We start from the raw sequence: 24,024 nt of genomic DNA on the forward strand, positions 1-24,024 counted from the left end.
TTTATTTCACACCCCCTGCACATAACACAAAATCAATAACTCACAGTTATGTGTAATTTCATTGTGTCAGCCTGAAGTTCTGCCTGAACAATTATAATTTAACTAAATTAATATCGAGCTGACATCTGGCATCTGTGCATGAGCGTGCGCATGCATGCATGGCTGAGAACATGTATGCTTTTTGTACATTCGAAGGAGAAGAAGAACATAATAACTCGCTTTCCTCCGGCTTTGGGTGCGCTTGCGCACACACACACACATGCACACTCACTCTCCTCCCTTCCACGTCTCTCTCGGTCCCATCATGACTCATCCGGCTTGTCTATCCTCCTCTCCTCCACTTAACCACGATGATGACATGTGCAACTTCCTCAATGGAACGCCTCAGCCGACTGCACATCACTTCCAAACTGTCAGGGGATACTGATGCCCTGAACCCACAGCACCTGCTTTTAGAAACAGGTCCCACTTCCAGCAGACAGAAGAAACACACAGAGTGGGATGGAATTCGAGATTTGAGTGGGAATGCCCTATTGTCTGGCTGTTATAGATTTTTATATGCTGCCTGCCTTTTCTATCTTTTTTTCTGCCACCAGTTTGCCTAGGCCATTGTGAACAACTTGAAATGTGAATTTTGGCCTACAATTACATTTGAGCTTCAGACTAAAGGTGGATTATATGTTTTTGAGAATATGTGATATCAGCTGCTGCTCAGTGTTTACTTCGTCCCTTCCCCCCTTTGATCACAGCCAACTTGCTGCTGAAATAAATTACTCAAAATTTAATTTAAAACAGAAAATAAGTTTTTGTGAAAATCCCTACATTGGATTCCCAGAATTTCAATAACCCTTACACTGAAAATTAAATTGCTTCAATTGGTCACACTCAGAGTCAGCAAGTTGGGATATGTATTACTCGTACTTGAGTCAACCAAATTCATTTGAGTGTTTGCTTGAGCTGCTGTCCCCGCGACCCGACTCCGGATAAAGCGGAAGAAAATGGATGGATGGATGGATGGATGGATGGATGTTATCAGTTGAAGCACTTTTTAAAGTTGGTCCAACAAGTCACTCAAAGTTAATAAGTTGCTTTAGGTATTACAGTGTTTCCCCTGGAATAATCCTTCTTCTGTTGTACAACCCCAATTCCAGTGAAGTTGGGACGTTGTGTAAAATGTAAATAAAAACAAAATACAATGATTTGCAAATCCTCTTCAACCAATATTCAATTGAATACACCACAAAGACAAGATATTTAATGTTCAAACTGATAAACTTTATTGTTTTTGTGCAAATATTTGCTCATTTTTAAATGGATGCCTGCAACTCATTTCAAAAAAGCTGGGACAGTGGTATGTTTACCACTGTGTTACATCACCTTTCCTTCTAACAACACTCAATAAGCATTTGGGAACTGAGGACACTAATTGTTCAAGCTTTGTAGTGGAATTCTTTCCCATTCTTGCTTGATGTACGACTTCAGTTGTTCAACAGTCCAGGGTCTCTGTTGGCGCATTTTGCTCTTCATAATGCGCCACACATTTTCAATGGGCGACAGGTCTGGGCTGCAGGTCAGTCTAGTACCTGCACTCTTTTACTATGATGCCACACTGTTATAACGTGCAGAAAGTGGCTTGGCATTGTCTTGTTGAAATAAGCAGGGACGTCCCTGAAAAAGACGTTGCTTGGATGGCAGCATGTGTTGCTCCAAAGCCTGGATGTACCTTTCAGCATTGATGGTGCCATCACAGATGTGTAAGTTGTCAATACCATGCGCATTAACACACCCTCATACCATCACAGATGCTTGCTTTTGAACTTTGCGCTGGTAACAATCTGGATAGTCTTTTTCCTCTTTTGTCTGGAGGACACAACGTCCATGATTTCCAAAAACAATTTGAAATGTGGACTCATCAGACCACAGCACACTTTAACACTTTGCATCTGTCCATTTCAAATGAGCTCGGGCCCAGAGAAGGCCACGGCATTTCTGGATGTTGTTGATGTATGGCTTTCGCTTTGCATGGTAGAGTTTTAACTTGCACTTGTATATGTAGCGACGAACTGTGTTAACTGACAGTGGTTTTCTGAAGTGTTCCTGAGCCCACGTGGTAAAATCCTTTACGCAATGATTTCGGTTTTAATGCAGTGCCGCCTGAGAGATCGACGGTCATGGGAATTCAGTGTTGGTTTTCGGCCTTGTCGCTTATGTGTAGAAAGTTCTCCAGATTCTCTGAAACTTCTGATTATATTATGGACTGTAGATGATGGAATCCCTAAATTGCAATTGAACATTGAGAAACATTGTTCTTAAACTGCTGGACTATTTTTTCACGCAGTTGTTCACAAAGTGGTGATCCTTGCCCCATTTTTGCTTGTGAATGGCTGAGCCTTTTGGGGATGCTCCCTTTATACCCAATCATGACACTCACCTGTTTCTAGTTAACTTGTTCACCTGTAGAATCTTCCAAACAGGTGTTCTTTGAGTAGTCATCAACTTTCCTGTCCCAGCTTTTTTGAAATGTGTTGCAGGCATCCATTTCAAAATGAGCAAATATGTGCACAAAAACAAAATAGTGTATCAGTCTGAAAATTAAATATTGTGTCTTTGTGTTGTATTCAATTGAATATAGGTTGAAGAGGATTTGCAAATCATTGTATTCTGTTTTTATTTACATTTCACACAATGTCCCAACTTCATTAGAATTGGGGTTGTACAATTATTTACTGAAGCTGTCACTCTACTAGCTATTGAAAATATATGCCTACCCTTAGTCTCCTGCTTCCAGCATTTTTGCCATTGTAAGTTAATTTCCCCCATGACAATATGCTTGCCCTCTGTTTTGGAAAGATTGATGCCGATGTCTGTGTTTTCATTTGTCACAACTTTTTTGGCCAGCCTATCCACGTTCTCATTTGTTGGTATACCTATATGTACTAGAACCCACATCAATGTTATCTCAACCCCTTTCCTTGCCACATCGCTAATCGCCAAAAGAATGTCCTATATGAGATTCTGCCGACTCCTGGAGGAAACTGTGCTAATACTATTGAGAGCTGACACAGAGTAAAGTCAATGGGCACTGTTTGCACTGTATGTTATTAAATGCATTTAAATAATATCACTCTGTGTTATGTTATTGCCTGAACATTCCTTAACCAGAATCAGAATCAAATTTATTGCCAAGTAAGGTCTCACATACAAGGAATTTGATCTGGTTTTGTGTGTGCATAAACAACAAAAACAAAGAAAAGGAAGAAAAAATACCCTTCTGTAAGAAAAAAAGCAATTCTGTAAGAAGTAAAATAATCAAATTGTCAAATAGGAAAAACTATGTACACTGTAAAATTAATTATTATAACGTAGTGGAATGGGACTGTGCAAAAGCATGTGATTGGTGTGCAGGTGTACAGTACCTTTCAGAGCAGGGATGACCAATCTGTATTTTGTGGAAGTGGGGGGGGGGGGGGCAGGGTAAATGGGGTCTCTGCCATTATTTATTCATCTATCTGTGGACGGAAAGAAGCTGTTTTTGTGTGTTGAGGTTTTGGTCCTGATGGACCTCAGCCATCTGCCAGAGGGGAGGTTGACAAAAAATTTGTGTCCAAGGTGAGAGGGATTGGCCACTGTCTTCCTTGCTCACCTCAGGACACTGGAGGTGTACAAGACCTGTAGGGATGGCCTTCTCTGCTGCATGGATGATACGCTGCAGTCTGCTCCTGTCTTCACTGGCAGCAGCATACCAGACAGTGATGGAAGAGGAGATGATGGACTCAATGATGGCAGTGTAGAAGTTCACCATTATTGTTTTTGGAAAGTTGAACTTCTTCAGCTGCCATAGGAAACACATCCTCTGTTGTGCTCTCTTGATGAGAGAGCTGATTTTCAGATCCCACTTGAGGTCCTGGGTGATGGTGATCACCGAGTAATGGAAGGACTCCACAGTGGTGACTGGGGAGTCACACAGGTTGGTGGATCGGCCAGGACTGGGTTCTTTCTGAAGTCAAAAACCATCTCCACTGTCTTGAGGGCGTTGAGCTCTAGATTGTTCTGTCTGCACCAGGACACCAAGTGGCCGATCTCCCGTCTGTAGGCAGACTCGTCCTCACCAAAAATGAGTCCAATGAAGGTCGTATCGTCTGCGAACTTCCATATCTTTACAGATCAAATCAAATCTATGATGGACTCAAATCTATGATAGAAATGTACAAAAAAATAATTGTTTCGTAGGGGATTAATCATTTTTTCTGCAAGTTGGTGTTGTGGCTGGCATGCCTGGCTGGCTTTTGTGTGTCTTCTGTTTCTGTCTTTTGGTTTTCCTCCCAGGTGGTGCGCATTTGGGACTGAGTGGCTGTGTAGCTGAGTTTATCAGGACCTCACCCTGATCACCTGAGGCTGATCACGTGCAGCTCGTCAGGACTCACAGCTGTGGTGCATCTACATGGATTGGAACATGGTAGCATTTAAGTCTGGAGTACACAGTGTGTATTTGCCAGAGACTCGACCTTGTGACCAGACGGGTGAGATCGTCATCTCGAGAGCCATCTCATCATCAGTGGATGCAGAGAACGTCCAGGTTTGTTGCATGGTCTGTGAAAGAGGAGGGGGTGAGGTCTCATGCTCGTCAGCACACTTCCTGAGGTACGTTAGATTTTGTGACTAACATTTATACAGTCAGTAAATGTGGTGTCCCTCACACCTTATTATATTGAGCTGTATGTAGTCGTTTAATCAGCTTCCACTGCAGTGGAGTTTTGTGAACAGGGTGTTCTATGCCTGCAGGGTGGGAAGCTGATTAGTAATTAAGCCAGGAAGTGTTTGCTGTTTGTACACCTTTGAGTGGTCTCTCTGTGTGTTGAGTGTGGACTCACATAATGATTTCTTCTTTCTCAGACTCGGTTTGTCGCGGCCACCTGGGGGGTGTCGGCGGGGTCCTTGGGTCCGAACAGTTTTCTGGCTCCGGACCGTTAGCGCTGCTGGGAGCGCACCGCAATCCACCACGCCAGACCGCGCACTCTTTTGTTGTTTACGTATCACTTCACTGTTATGTTTATTAAACTCTGTTATCCTTTGTACCATGCTCTGCTTATTTCATACTGGGTCCTTCAAACGCTGGTCGGTTCTCCGGGCTGCGTCTGACACATAACAGTAGTCTCTGGCCAAACATCACGGACCCAGCGGTAGCAGAGACGGTAACACGCCGGGAAGGCGGCAGCAGACGTTCAGAAGTTATCCGGATCAGTTGCGGGTGCTCTCCGCCTGGATGGTGCGTGTTTGAGAACCCATTACTGAATACTGATTTGTGCTCTCTTGCAGCCGTGTTTCCTGTGTTTGTGCCTTATCCGTGGGTCGTGGTGGAGTGTGACTGGCGACGGCTTCGCGTCACACTTCGACCGGATAAGAGGTTTAAACGGGAGCTGCAGGAGTGTGTCTGTAATGGGTGAACGCGCACGGTGGAGCTCTGTGGCACGGGTCGCGGTGCTTCCTGTGTTACAGTCGTAGCCCCGTTTCCCCGGGTAATGATAGCTACTGCGTCTGTTGTGTCAGCTCCGGTGTTATTTAGTTGAATCACATTTTTGGTTGTGTGTTACACACAGCTGCGCACAGAAGAGCAGCTTGAGTTTGTTTTCTCAGTTACCAAAGGGTTTTTTTTTCATTTTTAGCACTCTGGCTCCCTCTGTTGGTGACTGAGTCACATTACCGTCAAGCTCTTAAGTTGGTACAGGTGTGTTCCATTTCTTTGAGCTTGATGGTATAAATCACTTATTGGTTTTGTGTTGGTTCATTTTTTGTAGGTGTTTTTGAGTTGGTTTTTGTGTGGGATTTTTTTTTTTACACTATTAGTGTCTGGGGTCGTGTCCCTGCAGTCTGTTTGGAGCACAAAAAGGACCCAAGCGACTTTATGTTAGTCTGTTAGTCTTTCTTTTTATTTCTTTTAGTTTCACCTCCCCAGGGTTTGATGGGACGGTCCCCTGGGGGGTGATGGGGGGGTAATTAGGTTGTTTTTTCTTTTTTTTTTTTTTTTTTTGTTATGCCCTCTCTTCTCCTCTGACTCCAGCCGGGTGAGCCGTACGTGTCGGCGTTGCTGGAGTGGTGCAGTTTGGTTATGCTGGGCGTTTCCCTGGTAACCTCTGCACCTGGGAAGGGGGGGGGGTTCGGGGTGTTGTTGTTTTTTTTTGTTTGTTGATTCCCTGTTCCACCTCCGGCTTCAGCGCGCCTTTGAGCCGTCTGCCATCGGCGTGGCTGAGGTTTGGGGCAGTGGAATATACCCGCAGCTGGTGGCTGGTTTGGGAGTCGGAGGAGTGGCGCCGTTTTGTGCCGTCTGCCATAACCTCTGTTCCACTCCTCCCAGTTGGCTTCTGGGGTATAGTCACGGTTGGTGACGCAGGACGTGCTTCCAGTTTCCACTGCGCCAAGGGGGTGGGGTTGGGGTTGTTTTGTTTGTATGTTTTTTTTCTTTCCTTTTGTTTTTCCCCCCAGTTTCCGCCCTCAGGGTGTGACTGTGGTGTCCTCTGGGGGGGAAAGGGCTGTGGGTCCATCTAGCCATAGACGGCCGGGGCTGGGTCCGTTGGTCATGAGGGGAGGCGTCTCCTGGGGTTGATGGAATGGTCCTCTGGGAGGCGCTGGGAGTCCCCGTGGGTGACGTTGGATCCCAGAGGGACCTCGGCTGTGGTTATTACTACTGGAGCTGGCGGGATGTCCTCTGGGGGGTGTTGGTCCCTACATGTCGTTGGGGGGGGGGGGGGGGTGTTAGGATTTTTATTTGCAAGCTTAAGTTTGGGTTTTTCTTTTCTCCCCTTCCCGGGGTTTGATGGAACGGTCCTCTGGGGAGGGGGGGAGGGGTGGTGTTAGCGTTTTTATTTGCAAGCTTGTTTGGGTTGTGTTTTTCTTTTCTCCTCCTCCCGGGGTTTGATGGGACGGGGGTGGTTTGGTTGTTTATGTTTGTCTTTTTTGTTTTATGACTAATCAGACTGAACATGGTTGGACAAAGGTTGACCGCACAGGTTTAAGAACTCCTGGCCACACCTGTGCTAAGTGACTGACAGAAACAAAGGCAAAGATGCAGCCAGAGGAGAAGACATCAACCGTTCTGTTAAATGAAGATTCTGTTGGAAGACGAATGCAGATACGGTTTCCAGCCATGGTCCCTGGAGGGGGGTGTTTCTCCTGGGCCAGGTTTGTGTGGTCGCCGGGAGGCTTCCCGTGAGGGTGGGGTGCTGTTGTGGCTGGCGTGCCTGGCTGGCTTTTGTGTGTCTTCTGTTTCTGTCTTTTGGTTTTCCTCCCAGGTGGTGCGCATTTGTGTCGGCGGGGTCCTTGGGTCCGAACTGGTTCTGGCTCCGGACCGTTTTGTGCTGCTGGGAGCACACCGCAAATCCGCCACGCCAGACCGCGCACTTATTTGTTTGTATTTTTTCACATCACTGTTATGTTTATTAAACCCTGTTATCCTTTGTACCGTGCTCTGCTTATTTTATACTGGGTCCTTCAAACGCTGGTCGGTTCTCTGGGCTGCGTCCGACACATAACAGTTGGCTGCTAAAAATGGCTGTAATTGCTTCCTGAATCACAGAGGACTGCTCCAGCCGGAACCGTTTGCACGTGTGTGCTCAACGAGCTGGAGAAAGCAGTTGGAGCCGTCTAAAAAAGTAATTATTTGTCATGTTTACATTGTCATGGCTTGGTAAAACAGTTGCAGGTTCTTTCCTTTTTGTGTTCAGCTGTTAAAGTATGTTTATGATAGAGTTTACATTTCATTATAATCGTTCAGACAAGCTGCGCTCTGATGCAGTGCGCTGACGCAACCACTTGGTCTGTTCACTTCTTCTTTACTCCACTTGATGAGCTGCCTGTAGTGTTGGCGTGCTGGCGAGCTGATCGTGCCATGTTGCGCGACATTTATGCGTGAAAGACTTTTTGAACATTTCAAAATTTTCTGCACAAGTCGAGGACCCTCTCACGTTCAGTCTACACCCGTTAAAGATGAGTTTACTCTCCTGCACAACACGGGGCTTGCAAGTGCGTGCATCAAAGTTGTGCAAGTGTCAGTGGGCATAAGCTACTATCTGCCATCATTTCAGGTTCATAAATGACAATAGTAGTGACAAAGATGAGTTTGACAGAAGCAAAGCAATTTGCCAGGCATGCCAAACGGAAGTGACATATTGCAGAAACTGTATACAAATGGGAGAAGGAAGCTTTAGTCAGTAGTAAGCTTTACTGTTTTTGCTTTTCCCCAATGACCAAACAGCAAAAGGCACCGGTAGTGGTACTTTCACATAAGTGGAATGGGGTTTAATTACCTACAGTGTTCCTTGCTAAAAGACAAAATATATGAAAACACAATAGTTATCAATCAAGCCACACATTTCACAACAAACCTGACTCACATTATCAATAACTACTGTATTCACATTCATATGTTTGTGCTTCATGTACACTAATTGTGTTTATTCCTTCCTATATCTCTATGTGTGTATATATATCTGACCATGTTGGATGAATTCCAGTCTTTTTCTTAAAATAAGTGTATTTGCATGTATCTTTGTATTTCAATGTCAACCCTGTCTTAACAAACGTACAGTTTTTTTTTTGTTAAAACTGTGTAAGAGTAAGTACACCTCTTTGTAGATCTCACCTTCAAACACAGCCTCTTACGACCATCCATGGAAAATCTACTTAAGCTCCCAATTTTCTATATGAATACAAACTTCCTACGGGCGCTGCACAAGCGCTGTTAAATCACAATAAACATTTACTCCACAGAACAATGTTTGTGTGAGAGAATACCAGAATCAACAGGCTCTGGAGGTGCTGAAATTATTACTGACACCTAAATTAATGGATATTTGGCCAGATTTTTCATTGGTGTTATCAAGAAAATATTTCTGACCTGCCGGGGGGTTCTTGTTAACCTGGGGGCTGGCCAGGTTTGTTATGCTGCAGGGGAACATTGTATTACTTTGTCAACCTAATTCACTTGAGTGTTTACAGTTGAACAGTAGGCATTTTGGTCTTTTTTATTTGACACAAAGACCTCTGGGAAATATTACATGAGTTCATGAATTCTGGCTTTTATGTCATAGTGAATTATGATGTCACAAATACTTATACCCAATTTCCCATGAATCATTGCACCACCAAGAAATTTGGTCTCATTACAGCTGGCTAGATCATGTCGTCCAAGAGTGGACATTATTTTACTTCATGAAAGTGTACCAATGATTAATTTGCAGAAATAAGGGTAATTTTCACAAGTTGGTGTGTGTGTGTGTGTGTGTGTGTGTATGTGTGTGTGTGTGTGTGTGTGTGTGTGTGTGTGTGTGTGTGTGTGTGTGTGTGTGTGTGTGTGTGTGTGTGTGTGTGTGTGTGTGACACCACAACAGGCATTTTGGCTTTTTTTAATTGTCACAATGTCCTCTGGGAAATATTGCATGAGTTCATGAATTCTGGCTTTTATCTCATAGCGAATTCTTGTTAACCTGGGAGCTGGCCAGACTTGTCATGCTGCAGGGGAACATTGTATCACTTTGTCAACCTAATTCACTTGAGTGTTTCCAATTGAAGTACTTTTTGAAGTGCATTAGTATTACTCATGAATTTAACTTGAGTCAACCTAATCATTTTGAGTGTTTTGAACGGCAGCACTTTTTAAGTTGGTCCACTTCTCTATTATTCAATATATTTGAAATAACCCAGTGAATATAAAAACTTAAATGTGTTCGTTCTTGTTTGCAGAATTGATAAATTCTGTCATTTCAGTATAACATGTTAAACACACCACTGCTTCAAACAATGATTTCAGTTTTCCCATGTTAAATGTTAATGTGCAGCACTGCAGATGAAGCATTCGCAGTCAGTGGCTCTCTGTTGCAGGAGCAATAGAGAGAATGGTCGCGTGGAATGCAGCTTTGAATTTGTAAATACTCTCACGCTGATCTTCAACCTGTTTTATGCACTATGTAATTTGCTTGTGGAGTTTGTCAGAGTTCAGCGTCCTTTTACTTCTGCCAGATGATGGAGGAGGACAGACTAATGTGATTGCACTGATCTCAAAGATATTTCAAAATATAATATGCAGATTTCAATAAAATACTTTGGAGAGATAGCTCTTGTATTGGGAAAGAGGCTTTTTGTAGGATGGGTCTGCATTAATTGATTCTTCTGATATATGTTCTTAACATTTTGAGGTAAATTCACTGTATTTTATCACCTTTTTTATGAACCTGGTTTATGATGTGGCAAAGATCGATGCTCTGATGGGGGGTTTGTGATCTCTGACTGCTGGTTGAGTTGTTTCTGCACACATAACTGTAATATCATCACTTGCTAATGGAATTGGAACTGAACATTTTTATGTGCTTTTGAACTGGAGCAGAATTTGGAATTGACCATGTTGCAGAATGGAAAATTAAGAGTGGAAATGAAATATAGAGATTTGACCAACTCTGGCAGATGGTGCGGGAGCCTTGGATTCCATTTTTCATGTGTTCTTTCACAGTCATGCAAACACAAAAACTGCATTTCAATGTATTAATGAGTTGATCTGCACACTTACAATGGAAGACAAAGAAAAAGCTTCAATACATTTCAGCCCCAGTGTATGTTTTCAACAATTTCTTTTCTGTTCTTTTCTGCCAGATGAACTCACTATCAAACCGGAAAATAAACACATTCTTCTGCATCCACCTTGTACCAAGAGCAGCCGTCTTTCCCATATGTTAACCATATCGTTAGCTGGTGCATCTGCATCTGCATGGAGTACAGACCGCCTCTATATCTCTGAAAAATAAGGAATGTATTAAAGCTGAATTATTAAAGTTATTAAATATAGCTTTCATTTTATTACTTCCACCCACCAACAGAAGAGAGTGGAGATTATGTGATTGCCACTGTCTGTTTGCTCTATCTGCTTGTTTGTGTACATTATCATTCATAAAGCAGAGGATAGATTTTGACATTTTGTGAAGTTGATTAAATTTTGAGGCAGATCTTGTTTTGTTTTACCGCTTTCTTTTTTATTATTATTTTTATCTCCCTCCTTTTTTGCACTGGCTCCCTGTCTTTGTGAGAGCAGATTTTAAGGTTTTATTATTGACTTATAAAGTTGTTCATGGACTGGCGCCATCTTATCTGGCCATTCTGGTGGAACCCTACATGCCGGCCCGGGCTTTGCGGTTGCAGGATGCGGGACTTCTCTGTGTTCCCAGGGTGAAGAAGAAATCAGCGGGTCAAAGAGCCTTTTTTTATTGTGCACCTGCTCTGTGGAACGGTCTTCCTGCAACCGTAAGGCAGTCGGAGTCCATGTCAAGACTTAAAACCAATTTTTATTCTCTGTCTTATGAGGGTGATTCTTTAACTACGGGCACTATTGGCCTTGTAAATGTAATTTCCACCACACCATTGCCTTACAATATAAAGCACCTTGGGGCAACTGTTTGTTGTGATTTGGCGCTATATACATGTGCTCTGATGTTACTGTTTATCTCCATAGAAACTACCCACACAATCTTTCATACAAACTGTGTGGTGGAAATTACGGCAATAGTGTGGGACAACTACATTTCGTTTAAAAAAATCACAACAGTTGTATGACATTGAATACCCCAATTATGTTTTGATTATTTTACTGATATTTTATTCAGAGATATTTTAAAATATTAGAAAAAATGTTTGTTTACTATTCATTTTTATCATTGAAGATCATAAGTCTGGGTGTGGGACAAGCACAAAACGGCAATATTTGCATATAATGATGCTGAAAAAAGGTGAAAAAGTCATCATAGACTACTAGGACAAATTTCTTAAAACACTTTCATTGTAAAGATAACTATAAAAGTGTGAAATTTCCCCTTTTTTCTTTTTTCATAAAATATGATCAAGGGACATAAAACTGCCCGTAGTCTAAGAATCACCCATGAATAGCTTTTATTTTTTTTATCTGTTTTATTCTTTTACTTCTGTTTTTAATTGTGTATTTGAATTTTTTTAATTTTATTTATTTATTTTAATTTTTTATGTTGAACTGTTCTGTGTGAGGCGCCTTGAGATGGCTTTTGTTGTGATTTGCTGCTTTATAAGCTGATTAAATTGAGATTCAGCATCATGAAATATACATTAATCTATTGTTTTTGCGATATTGTCATGAAAAGTGCCATATTTTCGTAACAGGAGCACAAATTCATTCGAATACATTCTGCGACGGGAGCACGAAACGAAAAGTGATGCAGGGGGGTCTGGGGGGTTTATGGTTAGGGTTAGGGTTATGGTTATGGTTAGGGTTAGGGGGAGGGGTAGGGTTAGTAATAGTAAGACTAAAAAAAACCCGTCATGAAAGTGTGACTCATTTCGTGACGGGAGCACGAAAAAGAGATTGGGTTGGTATAGGAATAAGTCACATTGTTGCAGAGTTTAGGATTTCTTATTCAAACCTCTTTTCAAACACCATTTCCCATGAGTCATTGCACCACCGAGAAATTTGGTCTCATTACAGCCAGTTACAACATGTCTTCCAAGAGTGGACATTATTTTGCTTTATGAACGTGTACCAATGATTAATTCACAGAAAAAAGGGTAATTTTAACAAGTTAGTGTGTGTGTGTGTGTGTGTGTGTGTGTGTGTGTGTGTGTGTGTGTGTGTGTGTGTGTGTGTGTGTGTGTGTGTGTGTGTGTGTGTGTGTGTGTGTGTGTGTGTGTGACAGAGAGAGAGAGATGCCACAACAGGCATTTTGGTGTTTTTTAATTGACACAAAGACCTCTGGGAAATATTGCAAGAGTTCATGAATTCTGGCTTTTATATCATAGCACCTTATGATGTCACAAAGACTTATAGATCTCCTCTGCAAAATGGCGGAAATAACAGTTGGCCATGAATACCTGTGTCCATCATCCTTTTTCCGTGGTTTCATCTCCTTGTGTGCTTTTCATTAAAAAGTGTTGTAATTGCAGTGCTGAGAACAACAGTGTGGAATTAAAATTCCCAGCAAACTAAGAGAAAGCACTGTGCTGCCCACACAAATACAGGCGAGAGAGAGAGAGAGAGAGACGCTGCAGGTGGGATTTCACCGAGGAAACAGCATCATTCTTTGAACCTCTCTGACTGCGATGTTTGGTCGTTTAAATTCAGTCTAAAAGAGGTTTTTAGGAATTGCAGGTACGTCTTGCTCTCTCTCACTAAAGTCTGGAGAATTGAGCTGGCTGCAATTAGTGTCAGCAGAACTGTAAGCTTTCTTTCATCAGTTTTCCCATGTAATTCATATGTAGTGAGTGCATTCCTTTAAAAAAAGAGACACTGTCAAACATGGAGAGTGAAGATTGATGTGTAAGTAATTCTTTCCATTATCAGTGACATTAAGAAAATGGATCTCATTATGTCTCATTAACATACACAGGTGCAGATCTTCTCATTATGCTTCAATTGTTCCTTTCATTTCATGGCACAGCTTGAGAAATCTATTCACGAGACATCCAAAAAGATGAATGCTGTGTCTGGCTGAAGCGCCTACAGAATCTAAACATATACACCTAATTCTGGATAATGCACAATGCCATCTTGTGGTTTTAACCTGCAAACGCTTTAACTCCTCAGCAGCAGGAGTCATGTACAGTAAATATGAACAATAAGATGACAAAGTGGCCACAGGGGAAATGAGTGCGAGCACCGACTTCATGTATCATGTGGTTTTGCTGCTGCACGCCGTGCACGACATTAACACAAGAAAATGACAATGATGGCAAATCAAAGTGTGCTGCTGTGTTCATGCATGATGGATCATTAAACACTAAAGCTGACCCACCCAACATGTGGTGTGTCAAAACACACTGTACCACATGATGGCAGTACACAACCTGGCAAAGCAGTACTGCATCCACTTTGGTCTTTTTAGGTGATTTTAAATGGATTTTGTCAGTTTTGTAGGTCAGGATGTTTAAAAAAAAAAAAGGAACAGACTGCAAAATAAAAGTCCACTGGAATTACACTCTGAAAAGCAAGGTCGAACAATCTTGGAATTTGCCATTAAAATGAGCATTTTTTGAATATTTGCAGGCTTTTCTAACACAGAAAGCTATTTTATATCAGCCTCATCTCATGTTTTGATTCATGCACGGACATAGCTATAGTAGGTTGAACCCCAGGGAACCCAACTCACTCAGGCCCTCATATTTTTCTCCATTAAAATAATGCAATGACAAGCTTCTAATTAACAAGAACAGCCGTGCCTTGAAAACTACTGGAACACCTCTTACATACAAACTCTAAATTGCAGCACACTCATCAGAAGGTCACTTCTAGCTGCACATGTCCTCTGTTATAGATCACAGTGCAGGTGCACAAAAACTTATTCGCATAGCAACACCATGCACACACACACATTCCAGAACATGTCCCCATTACACGGAGGAACTGACTCACCTCACAAAAGTTAAAATGTCATGTGCAAGTCCAAATCAGAAAAAGGTGGCATGGAACGAAATGTGTATTTAAAAAAACCTGCAGTGATTCTTATGTTTACTTTTAATTTTATTTCGTTGGCGACAGTCTGATTCCAAGATATTTTTGTTTAGTGTGGCCAACTTCAGTTCATTTGTTAATATACATTAGGGATAGACTGATAATCGACTCTGCTGATTATTGGAGTATCGGCCCCGGCCAGTTATCATCCCAGCTGATTATCGGCCCAGCCAATTATTGGTCTATCCCTATAGAGCACCCAGAGGGATTACGGCCGATGCAGATTCTTGGCCCAGCCAATGATCAGTCTATCCCTAATATACGAGGTCTGTCAATAAAGTATCGTACCTTTTTATTTTTTCAAAAACTATATGGATTTCATTCATATGTTTTTACGTTAGACAAGCTTGAACCCTCGTGCGCATGCGTGAGTTTTTCCACACCATCATTTTCACAGAAAGCCAGATAAATTTTTCAAATGGTTTCCAGGTGCCAGTCTCTAACAGCTTCTGAAAAAATTCTGATGGAAAAAAACTCCAAATCATTCCGCCATTTCCAGACAATGAAAATCCGGCGAGCGGGCGGGACCACTCGTTACACAAGGCGTGCTCACAGGCGAATGACGTCACCGACAGGCGTGGAAAAACTCACGCATGCGCACGAGGGTTCAAGCTTGTCTGACGTAAAAACATATGAATCAAATCTATATAGTTTAAAAAAAAATTAAAAAGGACCGTTACTTTATTGACAGACCTCGTACATGCATTCCTCCATTTTTTGCTTGAAACACATTCCAAAAAACATTTGGAAGCTTAATCATTTACCACTGTTAATGTTGCCATTCTTTCTCACAACACTAAAATATGCCTTGGCATTAAGGATGCAAGACATGAGCTGTTACCGGTGTTATTTTTCCCGTTCTTCCTGCAAACGCATCTTAATGCGTGCAGCACTATGGGGTTGTTGTTGTTGCATTTTTTGTTTCAAAATAATCCACACATTCTCTGCTGGGGCCAGGTCAGGACTACACGTAGGCCAGTCCAGTATCTGTACCCTCTCCTCCCATAGCCATAGGTTAACGTGTACAGAATGTGGTTTTGCATTGTGTTGTTGAAAAATACTTTGATGTCCCTGGAAAAGATGTTGTTTTGAAGGCAGCATATGTTGCTCTAAAATCTCATTGTACTGCATTAATGTTGCCATCACAAAAATGTAAATTATCTTTTGCAAGTGCACTGACACAACCCCATGCCATGACAGATCCTGGCTTTTGGACTTGTTGCTGAAAAGAGTCTGAATGATAACAGTTCTTTTCATCATTGATCTAGAGCATATGTCATCCATTTCTTCCAAAAAAGATCTGGAATACTGACTCATCTGGCCACAAAACACATTTTCCAATACACATGTGATGGTCTAATACAGATGCCTTCAAGCTCAGAGAAGTTAATGCCATTTCTGGATGGAATTTGTGAATGTATTGCTGTTTTGCCGTGCTTGACAAAGGTTCCGTGAAGTAATCCCTAGTTATATCAGCTATTGATGAATGATGGTTATTGATGCAGTACTGCCTGAGTGATCAGACATCAGAGGTGTTCAGCTTAGGCTTGTGCCCTTGCTCCTGATTCCTTGAAGTGTTTAATGATATTATGCATTGTAGATGGATAAATATGCAAATCACTTCCAGTATTTCTTTGAAGAATATTGGTTTTGTATGTTTCAATAACTGTCAAATGCATCTGTTGATAAACTGGCGATCCTCTGCCTATTGTTTTTCCTCAAAGACTCAGCCTTTCATGGATACTGCTTTTATACCAAATAATGATTACAATCACCTGTTGACATCGCCTGTTTGAAATAACATTATTAATGCTATTATTAATTTTTTAACCCCATTAGTAGCGCCAAATTGCTCCCATCCCAAGTTTTTTTTTTTGACTGTGTTGCAGGGCTGAAATGCAGGAATGACTATTTATAAGCAAAATGAAATGAAGTTAACCACACAAAACATGAAATTTCTTGGATTCATGCTGTCTGCAATGAAACTGAACTCAAAATAAATGCAAATAAATATAACAATCACTTGGGGCTTTTTTTTTTTCTCTTTTTTTCCATTTTCCATACTGTCACAAATTTTTCTGATTTTGGGTTGTACAATGTTGAAAATGATTTCTCTAAATGTTTAACATTTGCCTTAAAAAGTACTTAAATTGGTGTATTCTTTCTGTGATTATAGGGAAGGTGATGGTCAAGTTGGGGAGGTGATAGTCTAGTGGTTAGGCATTGGGCTTGAGACCAGAAGATCCTCCGTTGAAATCCCAGCCTGGCTGGAAAATCACTAAGGGCCCTTGGGCAAGGAACTTAATCCCCTAGTTGCTCTCGGTGTGTAGTGAGCACGTTGCATTTAGGGTTTAGAATTCATCATAGTACAGAAACAGCATTAGTGAAGGTTACAAATGATCTTCTTATGGCCTCAGACAGTGGACTCATCTCTGTGCTTGTTCTGTTAGACCTCAGTGCTGCTTTTGATACTGTTGACCATAAAATTTTATTACAGAGATTAGAGCATGCCATAGGTATTAAAGGCACTGCGCTGCAGTGGTTTGAATCATATTTATCTAATAGATTACAATTTGTTCATGTAAATGGGGAATCTTCTTCACAGACTAAGGTTAATTATGGAGTTCCACAAGGTTCTGTGCTAGGACCAATTTTATTCACTTTATACATGCTTCCCTTAGGCAGAATTATTAGACAGCATTGCTTAAATTTTCATTGTTACGCAGATGATACCCAGCTTTATCTATCCATGAAGCCAGAGGACACACACCAATTAGCTAAACTGCAGGATTGTCTTACAGACATAAAGGCATGGATGACCTCTAATTTCCTGCTTTTAAACTCAGATAAAACTGAAGTTATTGTACTTGGCCCCACAAATCTTAGAAACATGGTGTCTAACCAGATCCTTACTCTGGATGGCATTACCCTGACCTCTAGTAATACTGTGAGAAATCTTGGAGTAATTTTTGATCAGGATATGTCATTCAATGCGCATATTAAACAAATATGTAGGACTGCTTTTTTGCATTTGCGCAATATCTCTAAAATTAGAAAGGTCTTGTCTCAGAGTGATGCTGAAAAACTAATTCATGCCTTTATTTCCTCTAGGCTGGACTATTGTAATTCATTATCAGGTTGTCCTAAAAGTTCCCTGAAAAGCCTTCGGTTAATTCAAAATGCTGCAGCTAGAGTACTGACAGGGACTAGAAGGAGAGAGCATATCTCACTCATATTGGCCTCTCTTCATTGGCTTCCTGTTAATTCTAGAATAGAATTTAAAATTCTTCTTCTTACTTATAAGGTTTTGAATAATCAGGTCCCATCTTATCTTAGGGACCTCATAGTACCATATCACCCCAATAGAGCGCTTCGCTCTCAGACTGCAAGCTTACTTGTAGTTCCTAGGGTTTGTAAGAGTAGAATGGGAGGCAGAGCCTTCAGCTTTCAGGCTCCTCTCCTGTGGAACCAGCTCCCAATTCAGATCAGGGAGACAGACACCCTCTCTACTTTTAAGATTAGGCTTAAAACTTTCCTTTTTGCTAAAGCTTATAGTTAGGGCTGGATCAGGTGACCCTGAACCATCCCTTAGTTATGCTGCTATAGACTTAGACTGCTGGGGGGTTCCCATGATGCACTGAGTGTTTCTTTCTCTTTTTGCTCTGTATGCACCACTCTACATTTAATCATTAGTGATTGATCTCTGCCCCCTCCACAGCATGTCTTTCTCCTGGTTCTCTCCCTCAGCCCCAACTAGTCCCAGCAGAAGACTGCCCCTCCCTGAGCCTGGTTCTGCTGGAGGTTTCTTCCTGTTAAAAGGGAGTTTTTCCTTCCCACTGTCACCAAGTGCTTGCTCACAGGGGGTCGTTTTGACAGTTGGGGTTTTTCTGTAATTATTGTATGGCTTTGCCTTGCAATATGAAGCGTCTTGGGGCAACTGTTTGTTGTGATTTGGTGCTATATAAATGAAATTGATTTGATTTGCATGGCAGCACCCTGACATCGGAGTGAATGTGAGGCATTGATGTGTAAAGCCCTTTGAGCGTCTGATGCAGATGGAAAAGCGCTATATCAATGCAGTCCATTTACTACAGTAAAATTTTAAGGGCCCATAGAAAAATGTAGTTCAGGGGCCCACAATACTTTAGTTGGTTCCTGAATGTTGTAGATCTTAACAGATCTGGATCCTTATTTGGAGCTGCATGAAATTTCACTTTTTTGAGTAGCAAATGTCATCATGATAAGATTTGTATAAAAAACAATTTCACAATTTATTTATTTGTTTATTTTAATTTATCATGGACAATAAATGTATATATTAAATAAAGAATTGTTTTGTACTGTGTCATATCACACTCAGTGGTTCCATAATAAAACGTATGGTCCTTGACGCATATCTTAGCCCTTGCATCTGGATACACACTGTATCATCCTATAAGGGAGAAACAGATGCACACACTTAGTATTTAGTCAAAGTGTTGATCCTGGTCTGGAAGAGATAGTTCAATTTTGAAGCAGTTTTTTAAAATTAATGACTTTGGCACGTGTGTACTCAAATATGCACCATTAAGTTGCAAATAAAACAAAATATTTCTCCCATAATATGGTAAAAACACTAAATCAGAATATCTTGAATCTTGTGTAGACACAAATCAAATACGTCAAATTTCTTATTGCAATATCCATTTATTGTTCTCAATCACAGGACTCTTTACAAAACAGGATCTGCAGCAACAGGATCAAAGAAAATGTGTATCTCCCTCAGAGTTTCACACAAGAGAGTGTGGTTCTTTTTATTCACACGTCAGTCAACTGCAGTGTATTTGCGCTTTGATTTAAAACATGAATTACTGAAGACTTTACAGGAAAGTGAAGCTGTGGTGTCGGCAGGTGAACAAGATTCGAACATAGAAAATCTGTTGCCCTTAAGAAAACCTGACTCATTCCTGGAAAACAAACTTTTTTCTTTTTCCACACTTTAAGCTTTCATACAGTGAACACACAAATTCTGACTGCATCGGTTAATAATCACTGAGGTTTTGCACAAATGAAATGCTTAACATCGTTATCTGTCAGGATCTGTGCGCTGTGAATTTTCTGCTCTCATCCTTTCTTCCCCAGTGCTAATTTAAAGGCATTTCTGCTTCACTGGGAAGCCTTGAGATGAAAAAAGACAGCAAAGGTCACCGGTCTGACTCAAACTCATAAGATTGCAGGTACACTACGTGACATTTATCCGCCCAAGCTCCCAGAGCCACCAGAATATCACTTTTTTTTTCTCAAAATGATGATCAAACAAAACTTCTCACAAGTACAAAATGTTCAGGAGAACTTTCATTTTTCATCCACACTATCTCATATCAGGGTTACAATTCAGCGCACAAGCCTGATGGCGACACTGTAAATACAACAGGTCCATTTATTGTGTCTTTTAGCTTTGCAGCTTTCACATATGGAAATCAGAACATGAGCCAGTTTTTCATTCATCCATGTGTGCATGTGGCAGTTTGTTTATTTGCACTGTTCACACTCATAACAGAAGGACTTGTGGTTTATGACCTAATGGACCTCATGCAAGAACATTTTTGTAAAATTTCCCTTCAATTTTCTGAAGTTTTTGAAGTAAGGTGGCTCATCCCAACATGTCGCACTGGAATCAGCAAATGCTCATAAGTGCAGAGAACTGCATGAATTATATATAGCAGGTCAGTGGATAAGAAGCTGGCTTGCCAATATGTAGACCTGGGTTTGAATCTGGCTCATGCTGCCTGTCTGTGTCCTTAGACGAGACACTTAGGTCCTGATTTACTAAGATTCTAGATAACGAGCGCTAAATTGCATGAGCAGCACAAGCCTTTGCGCATTGGGGTGGAGACAAGTTTGCTAGTGACTTCACACTCACTCACTCATCTTCAGCCGCTTATTCAGGATCGGGTCATGGGGCAACAGCTCTAGCAGTGGACCCCAGACTTCCCTTTCCCAGGCTATATTGACCACCTCTGACTGGGGGATCCTGAGGTCTTCCCAGCCCAGTGTGGAGATATAATCTCTCCACCAAGTCCTGGGTCTTCCCCGGGGTCTTCTCCCAGATGGACGTGCCTGGAACACCTCCCTAGGGAGGTGCCCATGGGGCATCCTTACCAGATGCCCGAACCACCTCAGCTGGCTCCTTTCAACGTGAAGGAGCAGCAACTCTACTCCGAGCTCCCCACAGACCGAGCTTCTCACCTTATCGCTAAGGGAGACTCCAGCCACCCTCCTAAGGAAGCCCATTTTGGCTGTTGTACCCGTGATCGAGTTCTTTCAGTCATGACCCAACACACATGACCATAGATGAGTAGGATTGAAGACTGACCAATAGATCGAGAGCTTCACCTTTTGGGTCAGCTCCCTTTTCGTCACAACAGTACGGTAGAGCGAATGCAATACCACCCCTGCTGCGTCGATTCTCTCACGGTCCATCGTCCCCTCATTTGTGAACAAGACCCCAAGGTACTTGAACTTCTTCACTTGGGGTAAGATCGCATTCCCTACCCGGAGTAGGCAATCCGTCGGTTTCCTGCTGAGAACCATGGCCTCAGATTTAGAGGTGCTGATCCTCATCCCAGCCGCTTCACACTTGGCTGCAAACCAAAACAGTGAGGGTTAGAGGTCACCGGCCGATGAAGCCAACAGGACCGCATCATCTGCAAAAAGCATTGATGAGACCCTGAACCCACGAAACTGGAAATCCTCCTCCCCGATTACACCTCAATATCCTGTCCATGAATATCACAAACAATATTGATGACAAGGCGCAGCCCTGGGGGAGGCCAACCTCCACCGGAAACGAATCTGACTTACTGCCAAGGACCCAAACACAGTAAACAAGAATTTCCTCAAATCCAGACATGACTTTCCTTTAAATAATTTCTTGCTGTGACCTCTTTTGTTGTCTTCTAAGAATGGTAGATGAGTACATTCACTTACAGTATGCATCTTGTGCTTTGTGAGGCACAAACTCTGAAACATAACTGAGTGGATTCACTCCCACACGCAAACCTTTAGTAAATCAGGCCCTTAATTTGCATTGTCTCAATCCACTCAGCTATAAATTGGTACTGCCCTTAGCTGGAGAAGTAAATGTGAAGCATCACCGTAAAGCACTTTGAACATCTGCTAGTTAGAAAAGCGCTATAGAAATGCAGTTCTTCTTCCTGCATATGAAGGGTTCACATGCAAAACTCAGTGTTTTTTAAAAAACTGCAGTTTACAATGGAGATTCAAAGGAAAATGCATGAGATACACAGATTTCCATCAGTAAAATGGAAGTAGTTGGTTGAAATTCTTTAATATTTTGTGCACTGACAGTTACCTAAGCAGCCAAGTACAAGTTGGCTTTAAATGAAATTTATTTTTGGAGAAACAGATTTTCCATATTTTCCTTCATATGTACAGTAGTGTTCAGAATAATAGTAGTGCTGTGTGACTAAAAAGATTAATCCAGGTTTTGAGTATATTTCTTATTGTTACATGGGAAACAAGGTACCAGTAGATTCAGTATATTCTCACAAATCCAACAAGACCAAGCATTCATGATATGCACACTCTTAAGGCTATGAAATTGGGCTATTAGTAAAAAAAAAAGTAGAAAATGGGGTGTTCACAATAATAGTAGCATCTGCTGTTGATGCTACAAACTCAAAACTATTATGTTCAAACTGCTTTTTTAGCAATCCTGTGAATCACTAAACTAGTATTTAGTTGTATAACCACAGTTTTTCATGATTTCTTCACATCTGCAAGGCATTAATTTTGTTGGTTTGGAACCAAGATTTTGCTTGTTTACTAGTGTGCTTGGGGTCATTGTCTTGTTGAAACACCCATTTCAAGGGCATGTCCTCTTCAGCATAAGGCAACATGACCTCTTCAAGTATTTTGACATATCCAAACTGATCCATGATACCTGGTATGCCATATATAGGCCCAACACCACAGTAGGAGAAACATGCCCATATCATGATGCTTGCACCACCATGCTTCACTGTGAACTGTGGCTTGAATTCAGAGTTTGGGGGTCATCTGCGGCCCTTGGACCCAAAAAGAACAGTTTTACTCTCATCAGTCCACAAAATATTCCTCCATTTCTCTTTAGGCCGTTGATGTGTTCTTTGGCAAATTGTAACCTCTTCTGCACATGTCTTTTATTTAGGATTCTTGCAAATAAATTAGCTTCACACAGGTGTCTTCTAACTGTCACAGCACTTACAGGTAACTCCAGACTGTCTTTGATCATCCTGGAGCTGATCAGTGGGTGAGCCTTTGCCATTCTGGTTATTCTTCTATTCATTTGGATGGTTTTCCATTTTCTTCCACGCGTCTCTGTTTTTTTTGTCCATTTTAAAGCATTGGAGATCATTGTAGATGAACAGCCTATAATTTTTTGCACCTGCGTATAAGTTTTCCCCTCTCCAATCAACTTTTTAATCAAACTACGCTGTTTTTCTGAACAATGTCTTGAACATCCCATTTTCCTCAGGCTTTCAAAGAGAAAAGCATGTTCAACAGGTGCTGGCTTCATCCTTAAATAAGGGACACCTGATTCACACCTGTTTGTTCCACAAAATTGAAGAACTCACTGACTGAATGTCACACTACTACAATCCCTGACAAAAATTATGGAATCACCGGCCTCGGAGGATGTTCATTCAGTTGTGTAATTTTGTAGAAAAAAAGCAGATCACAGACATGACACAAAACTAAAGTCATTTCAAATGGCAACTTTCTGGCTTTAAGAAACACTATAAGAAATCAAGAAAAAAATTGTGGCAGTCAGTAACGGTTACTTTTTTAGACCAAGCAGAGGGGGAAAAAAAAAATGGAATCACTCAATTCGGAGGAAAAAATTATGGAATCATGAAAAACAAAAGAACGCTCCAACACATCACTAGTATTTTGTTGCACCACCTCGGGCTTTTATAACAGCTTGCAGTCTCTGAGGCATGGACTTAATGAGTGACAAACAGTACTCTTCATCAATCTGGCTCCAACTTTCTCTGATTGCTGTTGCCAGATCAGCTTTGCAGGTTGGAGCCTTGTCATGGACCATTTTCTTCAACTTCCACTAAAGATTTTCAATTGGATTAAGATCCGGACTATTTGCAGGCCATGACATTGACCCTATGTGTCTTTTTGCACTTTTTTTGCATTATCATCTTGAAAAATGATTTCATCATCCCCAAACATCCTTTCAATTAATGGGATAAGAAAGGTGTCCAAAATATCAACATAAACTTGTGCATTTATTGATGATGTAATGACAGCCATCTCCCCAGTGCCTTTACCTGACATGCAGCCCCATATCATCAATGACTGTGGAAATTTACATGTTCTCTTCAGGCAGTCAACTTTATAAATCTCATTGGAACGGCACCAAACAAAAGTTCCAGCATCATCACCTTGCCCAATGCAGATTCGAGATTCATCACTGAATATGACTTTCATCCAGTCATCCACAGTCCATGATTGCTTTTCCT

At 41.4% G+C, this 24,024-nt stretch overlaps 1 long non-coding RNA gene across 1 annotated transcript; it reads left to right on the forward strand.

Annotated features, from left to right (window-relative positions):
* Window positions 1–1,354: 1,354 nt before the first annotated feature.
* LOC117527700 lies at window positions 1,355–21,534 on the forward strand. Its single transcript, XR_004565589.1, has 3 exons — window positions 1,355–1,367; window positions 1,696–1,700; window positions 21,373–21,534. It is a non-coding gene; the product is annotated as an uncharacterized LOC117527700 (long non-coding RNA).
* Window positions 21,535–24,024: the final 2,490 nt, after the last annotated feature.

The sequence above is a fragment of the Thalassophryne amazonica genome, chromosome 16, assembly GCF_902500255.1.
Source record: "Thalassophryne amazonica chromosome 16, fThaAma1.1, whole genome shotgun sequence".
Classification (NCBI taxonomy): Eukaryota; Metazoa; Chordata; class Actinopteri; order Batrachoidiformes; family Batrachoididae; genus Thalassophryne; species Thalassophryne amazonica.